The following is a 10,000-nucleotide window of genomic DNA, read 5'->3' as shown; positions in this document are numbered from 1 at the left end:
TTGCACCGAGACCCGAAGTCGACGTGCTTAGCACCACGGGACCCCTTTCGCCTGCAGGTCCCGAGCCGCCTTTTATTTTTGTTACGAGTATCGTGTTCCCCAAACCTGGGTGACGAGCACCGCAGGGCGGCAGAGCCATCGCGCTTGTCCGGGTGGCAGAGGAGGACCAGACTATTCACAAATAGCGGCCCAACGACTCCCAGAGCCGGTCGTGCGGCACGCGAGGTCTGCTCTCATCACAAGAGGCTTTAGGGAGTGCTCAGGCAACGGTCAGCCCGCAGCCTTCTTGGCAACACCCAAGGGAACCAGGCCACTCGCGTCTCTCGCCTTCATTTTGGACACGAGCGCCTGTGGAGGGACGGCCGGAGTCAACGTGGGGTTTGCCCGCCCTCCAATAGTGTCAAAAGACCGCCGCACAAGTCTCTGACCGACTCTTAGAACAGACAGAAAGAGTTTGTCAAATCTGTCAAAAAATTGACAAAGTGTCAAAAATTCGACTTCCAAGAGCTCTCCGGCATGCACTCATACCTGTCATTAAAGTGCTATGCCCGTGGAACCGTTTTTCGGATGCCTTTCAGAACGGTCCCGCGCCGCCATTTTGTTCTAAAAATCGTGTTCCCATATATCTCCGGGTACCCCGCCAACCTCACTGCGGAAAAACTACAAGTGGCACTGAATGGGTCTGAATTCCAAATTTGACTGCATCGGTCTGGAACTCGGTCCGGTCAAAACCGTTTGGATTTTCCTCGGTCCGGACTTCCGCGACAGACAAAGTTAAAGTTTTCGGGCTGCAGGCACAAAACGACAGCTGGCCATTTGCCGGGCTCAACTCACCCAATTCCTCCGGCACTTCGGAGCACATGTTCGGCGTAGGTTTGCGAATCTTTCCCGATGCTTCAGCATTTTCCTCCGCTGACACTTAGAATATTTTTCACACTTTGCTGAAAATTTTTCTAAGTGTTTTTTCCCAAGTTTTTCTGGTTACTGATTTCTTCTTTTTAAACATTTTTCTAAGTTTTTCTGGTTACTCACTTCTTCTTTTTAAACATTTTTCTAAGTTTTTCTGGTTACTGATTTCTTCTTTTTAAACATTTTTCGCAGTTTTTCTGGTTACTCATTTCTTCTTTTTAAACATTTTTCGCAGTTTTTCTGGTTACTGATTTCTTCTTTTTAAACATTTTTCTAAGTTTTTCTGGTTACTCATTTCTTCTTTTTAAACATTTTTCTAAGTTTTCCAGGTTACTGATTTCTTCTTTTTAAACATTTTTCTAAGTTTTTCTGGTTACTGATTTCTTCTTTTTAAACATTTTTCTAAGTTTTTCTGGTTACTCATTTCTTCTTTTTAAACATTTTTCTAAGTTTTCCAGGTTACTGATTTCTTCTTTTTAAACATTTTTCGCAGTTTTTCTGGTTACTGATTTCTTCTTTTTAAACATTTTTCTAAGTTTTTCTGGTTACTCACTTCTTCTTTTTAAACATTTTTCTAAGTTTTTCTGGTTACTGATTTCTTCTTTTTAAACATTTTTCTAAGTTTTTCTGGTTACTCACTTCTTCTTTTTAAACATTTTTCTAAGTTTTTCTGGTTACTCACTTCTTCTTTTTAAACATTTTTCTAAGTTTTCCAGGTTACTGATTTCTTCTTTTTAAACATTTTTCGCAGTTTTTCTGGTTACTGATTTCTTCTTTTTAAACATTTTTCTAAGTTTTTCTGGTTACTCACTTCTTCTTTTTAAACATTTTTCTAAGTTTTTCTGGTTACTGATTTCTTCTTTTTAAACATTTTTCTAAGTTTTTCTGGTTACTGATTTCTTCTTTTTAAACATTTTTCTAAGTTTTTCTGGTTACTCACTTCTTCTTTTTAAACATTTTTCTAAGTTTTTCTGGTTACTCACTTCTTCTTTTTAAACATTTTTCTAAGTTTTTCTGGTTACTCATTTCTTCTTTTTAAACATTTTTCTAAGTTTTCCAGGTTACTGATTTCTTCTTTTTAAACATTTTTCGCAGTTTTTCTGGTTACTGATTTCTTCTTTTTAAACATTTTTCTAAGTTTTTCTGGTTACTCATTTCTTCTTTTTAAACATTTTTCTAAGTTTTCCAGGTTACTGATTTCTTCTTTTTAAACATTTTTCGCAGTTTTTCTGGTTACTGATTTCTTCTTTTTAAACATTTTTCTAAGTTTTCCAGGTTACTGATTTCTTCTTTTTAAACATTTTTCGCAGTTTTTCTGGTTACTGATTTCTTCTTTTTAGACATTTTTCTAAGTTTTTCTGGTTACTCACTTCTTCTTTTTAAACATTTTTCTAAGTTTTTCTGGTTACTGATTTCTTCTTTTTAAACATTTTTCTAAGTTTTTCTGGTTACTCACTTCTTCTTTTTAAACATTTTTCTAAGTTTTTCTGGTTACTGATTTCTTCTTTTTAAACATTTTTCTAAGTTTTCCAGGTTACTGATTTCTTCTTTTTAAACATTTTTCGCAGTTTTTCTGGTTACTGATTTCTTCTTTTTAGACATTTTTCTAAGTTTTTCTGGTTACTCACTTCTTCTTTTTAAACATTTTTCTAAGTTTTCCTGGTTACTCATTTCTTCTTTTTAAACATTTTTCGCAGTTTTTCTGGTTACTCACTTCTTCTTTTTAAACATTTTTCTAAGTTTTCCTGGTTACTCATTTCTTCTTTTTAAACATTTTTCGCAGTTTTTCTGGTTACTGATTTCTTCTTTTTAAACATTTTTCTAAGTTTTTCTGGTTACTCACTTCTTCTTTTTAAACATTTTTCTAAGTTTTTCTGGTTACTGATTTCTTCTTTTTAAACATTTTTCTAAGTTTTTCTGGTTACTCACTTCTTCTTTTTAAACATTTTTCTAAGTTTTCCAGGTTACTGATTTCTTCTTTTTAAACATTTTTCTAAGTTTTCCTGGTTACTCATTTCTTCTTTTTAAACATTTTTCTAAGTTTTTCTGGTTACTCATTTCTTCTTTTTAAACATTTTTCGCAGTTTTTCTGGTTACTCACTTCTTCTTTTTAAACATTTTTCTAAGTTTTTCTGGTTACTGATTTCTTCTTTTTAAACATTTTTCTAAGTTTTCCTGGTTACTCATTTCTTCTTTTTAAACATTTTTCTAAGTTTTTCTGGTTACTGATTTCTTCTTTTTAAACATTTTTCTAAGTTTTCCTGGTTACTCATTTCTTCTTTTTAAACATTTTTCTAAGTTTTTCTGGTTACTGATTTCTTCTTTTTAAACATTTTTCTAAGTTTTTCTGGTTACTCACTTCTTCTTTTTAAACATTTTTCTAAGTTTTTCTGGTTACTCACTTCTTCTTTTTAAACATTTTTCTAAGTTTTCCAGGTTACTGATTTCTTCTTTTTAAACATTTTTCGCAGTTTTTCTGGTTACTGATTTCTTCTTTTTAAACATTTTTCTAAGTTTTTCTGTTTACTCATTTAGCACTTTCAGGCACTTTCCCATCATTTCCTCGTTCCCGATTTCACCCTTTAAAACGCTTTCGGGCATTTCCCTAAGTTTTGCAGTTCACTCGTTTGGGACTCACTGACACCTTCTCTAGCTTCCCTGCTCACTTTTTTCGTAATGTTGAGAAAATTCGAACCCTTTCCTTAACTATGCCGGTTACTGACTTCACCGCTTCAGACCCTTGTCCCCGTAACGAAAGATACCAGTTCCCACCGTGGGAAATGCATGAAAATCGGCCTGTACACGGGGGAGGCACCCGCCTCGAAGACGAGACCGTCGGCAGAACCGCCGGGTCAAACCCGGCTGAGCTACCCGGCTTACAAGTCTCAAAGTCGGGTTGAGCAGTCACGTTCACTCCCATTCCCTTTTGGACCGCTTCCCACGGTTGGAAATGCATGAAAATCGGCCTGGACACGGGGGAGGGTCCGCCCTCGAAGACGAGACCGTCGGCAGAACCACCGGGTCAAACCCGGCTGAGCTACCCGGCTTACAAGTCTCAAAGTCGGTATGAGCAGTCACGTTCACTCCCATTCCCTTTTGGACCACTTCCCACGGTTGGAAATGCATGAAAATCGGCCTGTACACGGGGGAGGCACCCGCCCCGAAGACGAGACCGTCGGCAGAACCGCCGGGTCAAACCCGGCTGACCTACCCGGCTTACAAGTCTCAAAGTCGGGTTGAGCAGTCACGTTCACTCCCATTCCCTTTTGGACCACTTCCCACCGATAGAAATGCACGAAATTCGGCCTGGGCACGGTGGGCGCTCCCCCCTCGAAGACGGGACCGTCGGCAGAACCGCCGGATCAAACCCGGCTGAGCTACCCGGCTTACAAGTCTCAAAGTCGGTATGAGCAGTCACGTCCACCCCCATTCCCTTTTGGGCCACTTCCCACGCTTCGAAATGCATGAAAATCGGCCTGAACACGGGGGAGGGTCCGCCCTCGAAGACGAGACCGTCGGCAGAACCACCGGGTCAAACCCGGCTGAGCTACCCGGCTTACAAGTCTCAAAGTCGGTATGAGCAGTCACGTTCACTCCCATTCCCTTTTGGACCACTTCCCACGGTTGGAAATGCATGAAAATCGGCCTGTACACGGGGGAGGCACCCGCCCCGAAGACGAGACCGTCGGCAGAACCGCCGGGTCAAACCCGGCTGAGCTACCCGGCTCGGAAGCGCCAAAGTCGGCTTGAGCAGTCACATTCACTCCCATCCCCTTTTGGACCACTTCCGGCGGTTCGAAATGCATGAAAATCGGCCTGTACACGGGGGAGGCACCCGCCTCGAAGACGAGACCGTCGGCAGAACCGCCGGATCAAGCCCGGCTGAGCTACCCGGCTTACAAGTCTCAAAGTCGGTATGAGCAGTCACGTCCACCCCCATTCCGTTTTGGACCACTTCCCACGGTTCTAAATGCATGAACTTCGGCCTGGACACGGGGGAGGCAGCCGCCCCGAAGACGAGACCGTCGGCAGAACCGCCGGGTCAAACCCGGCCGACCTACCCGGCTTACAAGTCTCAAAGTCGGGTTGAGCAGTCACATTCACTCCCATCGACCTTTGGACCACTTCCCACCGTTGGAAATGCATGAAAATCGGCCTGAACACGGGGGAGTCTCCCCCCTCGATGACGAGACCGTCGGCAGAACCGCCGGATCAAACCCGGCCGAGCTACCCGGGTTAGAAGCCTCAAAGTCGGTATGAGCAGTCACGTTCACCCCCATTCCCTTTTGGACCACTTCCCACGGTTCGAAATGCATGAAAATCGGCCTGTACACGGTGGAGGGTCCGCCCCCGATGACGAGACCGTCGGCAGAACCGCCGGGCCAAACCCGGCTGAGCTACCCGGCTCGGAAGCGCCAAAGTCGGCTTGAGCAGTCACATTCACTCCCATCCCCTTTTGGACCACTTCCCACGGTTCGAAATGCATGAAAATCGGCCTGTACACGGGGGAGGCAACCGCCTCGAAGACGAGACCGTCGGCAGAACCGCCGGATCAAACCCGGCTGAGCTACCCGGCTCGGAAGCCTCAAAGTCGGGTTGAGCAGTCACATTCACTCCCATCGACCTTTGGACCACTTCCCACCGATAGAAATGCACGAAAATCGGCCTGTACACGGGGGAGGGCCCCCTCTCGAAGGCGAGACCGTCGGCAGCACCGCCGGGTCAAACCCGGCTGAGCTACCCGGGTTAGAAGCCTCAAAGTCGGCTTGAGCAGTCACGTTCACTCCCATCCCCTTTTGGACCACTTCCGGCGGTTCGAAATGCATGAAAATCGGCCTGTACACGGGGGAGGGTCCGCCCTCGAAGACGAGACCGTCGGCAGAACCGCCGGGTCAAACCCGGCCGAGCTACCCGGGTTAGAAGCCTCAAAGTCGGTATGAGCAGTCACATTCACTCCCATCGACCTTTGGACCACTTCCCACGGTTCGAAATGCACAAAATTCGGCCTGAACACGGGGGACGCTCCCCCCTCGAAGACGAGACCCTCGGCAGAACCGCCGGGTCAAACCCGGCTGAGCTACCCGGCTCGGAAGCGCCAAAGTCGGGTTGAGCAGTCACGTTCACCCCCATTCCCTTTTGGACCACTTCCCACGGTTCGAAATGCACAAAATTCGGCCTGAACACGGGGGACGCTCCCCCCTCGAAGACGAGACCGTCGGCAGAACCGCCGGGTCAAACCCGGCTGAGCTACCCGGCTCGGAAGCGCCAAAGTCGGCTTGAGCAGTCACATTCACTCCCATCCCCTTTTGGACCACTTCCGGCGGTTCGAAATGCATGAAAATCGGCCTGTACACGGGGGAGGCACCCGCCTCGAAGACGAGACCGTCGGCAGAACCGCCGGATCAAACCCGGCTGAGCTACCCGGCTCGGAAGCGCCAAAGTCGGGTTGAGCAGTCACGTTCACTCCCATCCGCTTTTGGACCACTTCCCACGGTTCGAAATGCATGAAAATCGGCCTGTACACGGGGGAGGGTCCGCCCTCGAAGACGAGACCGTCGGCAGAACCGCCGGGTCAAACCCGGCCGAGCTACCCGGGTTAGAAACCTCAAAGTCGGTATGAGCAGTCACATTCACTCCCATCGACCTTTGGACCACTTCCCACGGTTCGAAATGCACAAAATTCGGCCTGAACACGGGGGACGCTCCCCCCTCGAAGACGAGACCCTCGGCAGAACCGCCGGGTCAAACCCGGCTGAGCTACCCGGCTCGGAAGCGCCAAAGTCGGGTTGAGCAGTCACGTTCACCCCCATTCCCTTTTGGACCACTTCCCACGGTTCGAAATGCACAAAATTCGGCCCGAACACGGGGGACGCTCCCCCCTCGAAGACGAGACCGTCGGCAGAACCGCAGGATCAAACCCGGCTGAGCTACCCGGCTTACAAGTCTCAAAGTCGGTATGAGCAGTCACGTCCACCCCCATTCCCTTTTGGACCACTTCCCACGGTTGGAAATGCATGAAAATCGGCCTGTACACGGGGGAGGCCCCCCTCGCGAAGGCGAGACCGTCGGCAGAACCGCCGGGTCAAACCCGGCTGAGCTACCCGGCTCGGAAGCGCCAAAGTCGGGTTGAGCAGTCACGTTCACTCCCATTCCCTTTTGGACCACTTCCCACCGATAGAAATGCATGAAAATCGGCCTGTACACGGGGGAGGCACCCGCCCCGAAGACGAGACCGTCGGCAGAACCGCCGGATCAAACCCGGCTGAGCTACCCGGCTCGGAAGCGCCAAAGTCGGGTTGAGCAGTCACATTCACTCCCATCACCTTTTGGACCACTTCCCACGGTTGCAAATGCATGAAAATCGGCCTGGACACGGGGGAGGCAGCCGCCCCGAAGACGAGACCGTCGGCAGAACCGCCGGATCAAACCCGGCTGAGCTACCCGGCTCGGAAGCGCCAAAGTCGGCTTGAGCAGTCACGTTCACTCCCATTCCCTTTTGGACCACTTCCCACGGTTCGAAATGCACAATATTCGGCCTGAACACGGGGGACGCTCCCCCCTCGAAGACGAGACCGACGGCAGAACCGCCGGGTCAAACCCGGCTGAGCTACCCGGCTCGGAAGCGCCAAAGTCGGGTTGAGCAGTCACGTTCACTCCCATCCCCTTTTGGACCACTTCCCACGGTTGGAAATGCATGAAAATCGGCCTGTACACGGGGGAGGCACCCGCCTCGAAGACAAGACCGTCGGCAGAACCGCCGGGTCAAACCCGGCCGAGCTACCCGGCTTACAAGTCTCAAAGTCGGTATGAGCAGTCACGTCCACCCCCATTCCCTTTTGGACCACTTCCCACGGTTCGAAATGCATGAAAATCGGCCTGAACACGGGGGAGGGTCCGCCCTCGAAGACGAGACCGTCGGCAGAACCGCCGGATCAAACCCGGCCGACCTACCCGGCTTACAAGTCTCAAAGTCGGGTTGAGCAGTCACATTCACTCCCATCGACCTTTTGGACCACTTCCCACGGTTGCAAATGCATGAAAATCGGCCTGGACACGGGGGAGGCAGCCGCCCCGAAGACGAGACCGTCGGCAGAACCGCCGGATCAAACCCGGCTGAGCTACCCGGCTCGGAAGCGCCAAAGTCGGCTTGAGCAGTCACGTTCACTCCCATTCCCTTTTGGACCACTTCCCACGGTTCGAAATGCACAATATTCGGCCTGAACACGGGGGACGCTCCCCCCTCGAAGACGAGACCGACGGCAGAACCGCCGGGTCAAACCCGGCTGAGCTACCCGGCTCGGAAGCGCCAAAGTCGGGTTGAGCAGTCACGTTCACTCCCATCCCCTTTTGGACCACTTCCCACGGTTGGAAATGCATGAAAATCGGCCTGTACACGGGGGAGGCACCCGCCTCGAAGACAAGACCGTCGGCAGAACCGCCGGGTCAAACCCGGCCGAGCTACCCGGCTTACAAGTCTCAAAGTCGGTATGAGCAGTCACGTCCACCCCCATTCCCTTTTGGACCACTTCCCACGGTTCGAAATGCATGAAAATCGGCCTGAACACGGGGGAGGGTCCGCCCTCGAAGACGAGACCGTCGGCAGAACCGCCGGATCAAACCCGGCCGACCTACCCGGCTTACAAGTCTCAAAGTCGGGTTGAGCAGTCACATTCACTCCCATCGACCTTTGGACCACTTCCCACCGTTGGAAATGCATGAAAATCGGCCTGAACACGGGGGAGTCTCCCCCCTCGATGACGAGACCGTCGGCAGAACCGCCGGATCAAACCCGGCTGAGCTACCCGGGTTAGAAGCCTCAAAGTCGGGTTGAGCAGTCACTTTCACCCCCATCCCCTTTCGGACCCCTTCCCACGGTTGGAAATGCATGAAAATCGGCCTGTACACGGTGGGCGCTCCCCCCTCGAAGACGGGACCGTCGGCAGAACCGCCGGATCAAACCCGGCTGAGCTACCCGGCTTACAAGTCTCAAAGTCGGTATGAGCAGTCACGTCCACCCCCATTCCCTTTTGGGCCACTTCCCACGCTTCGAAATGCATGAAAATCGGCCTGAACACGGGGGAGGGTCCGCCCTCGAAGACGAGACCGTCGGCAGAACCACCGGGTCAAACCCGGCTGAGCTACCCGGCTTACAAGTCTCAAAGTCGGTATGAGCAGTCACGTCCACCCCCATCGACCTTTGGACCACTTCCCACCGTTGGAAATGCATGAAAATCGGCCTGAACACGGGGGAGTCTCCCCCCTCGATGACGAGACCGTCGGCAGAACCGCCGGATCACACCCGGCTGAGCTACCCGGGTTAGAAGCCTCAAAGTCGGGTTGAGCAGTCACTTTCACCCCCATCCCCTTTCGGACCCCTTCCCACGGTTGGAAATGCATGAAAATCGGCCTGTACACGGTGGGCGCTCCCCCCTCGAAGACGAGACCGTCTGCAGAACCGCCGGGTCAAATCCGGCTGAGCTACCCGCGTTACAGGTCTCAAAGTCGGCTTGAGCAGTCACATTCAATCCCATTCCCGTTTGGACCTCTTCCCGCCGATGGAAATGCACAAAATTCGGCCTGAACACGGGGGACGCTCCCCCCTCGAAGGCGAGACCGTCGCCAGAACCGCCGGGTCAAACCCGGCTGAGCTACCCGCGTTACAGGTCTCAAAGTCGGCTTGAGCAGTCACATTCAATCCCATTCCCGTTTGGACCTCTTCCCGCCGATGGAAATGCACAAAATTCGGCCTGAACACGGGGGACGCTCCCCCCTCGAAGGCGAGACCGTCGCCAGAACCGCCGGGTCAAACCCGGCTGAGCTACCCGCGTTACAGGTCTCAAAGTCGGCTTGAGCAGTCACGTTCAATCCCATTCCCGTTTGGACCTCTTCCCGCCGATGGAAATGCATGAAAATCGGCCTGGACACGGGGGAGGCAGCCGCCTCGAAGACGAGACCGTCGGCAGAACCGCCGGATCAAACCCGGCTGAGCTACCCGGGTTAGAAGCCTCAAAGTCGGGTTGAGCAGTCACTTTCACCCCCATCCCCTTTCGGACCCCTTCCCACGGTTGGAAATGCATGAAAATCGGCCTGT

This window comes from Chiloscyllium punctatum, unplaced genomic scaffold (genome assembly GCF_047496795.1).
Source record: "Chiloscyllium punctatum isolate Juve2018m unplaced genomic scaffold, sChiPun1.3 scaffold_306, whole genome shotgun sequence".
Lineage (NCBI taxonomy): Eukaryota > Metazoa > Chordata > Chondrichthyes > Orectolobiformes > Hemiscylliidae > Chiloscyllium > Chiloscyllium punctatum.
The sequence above is the reverse complement of the archived record's forward strand: the minus strand, read 5'-3'. Positions refer to the sequence as shown.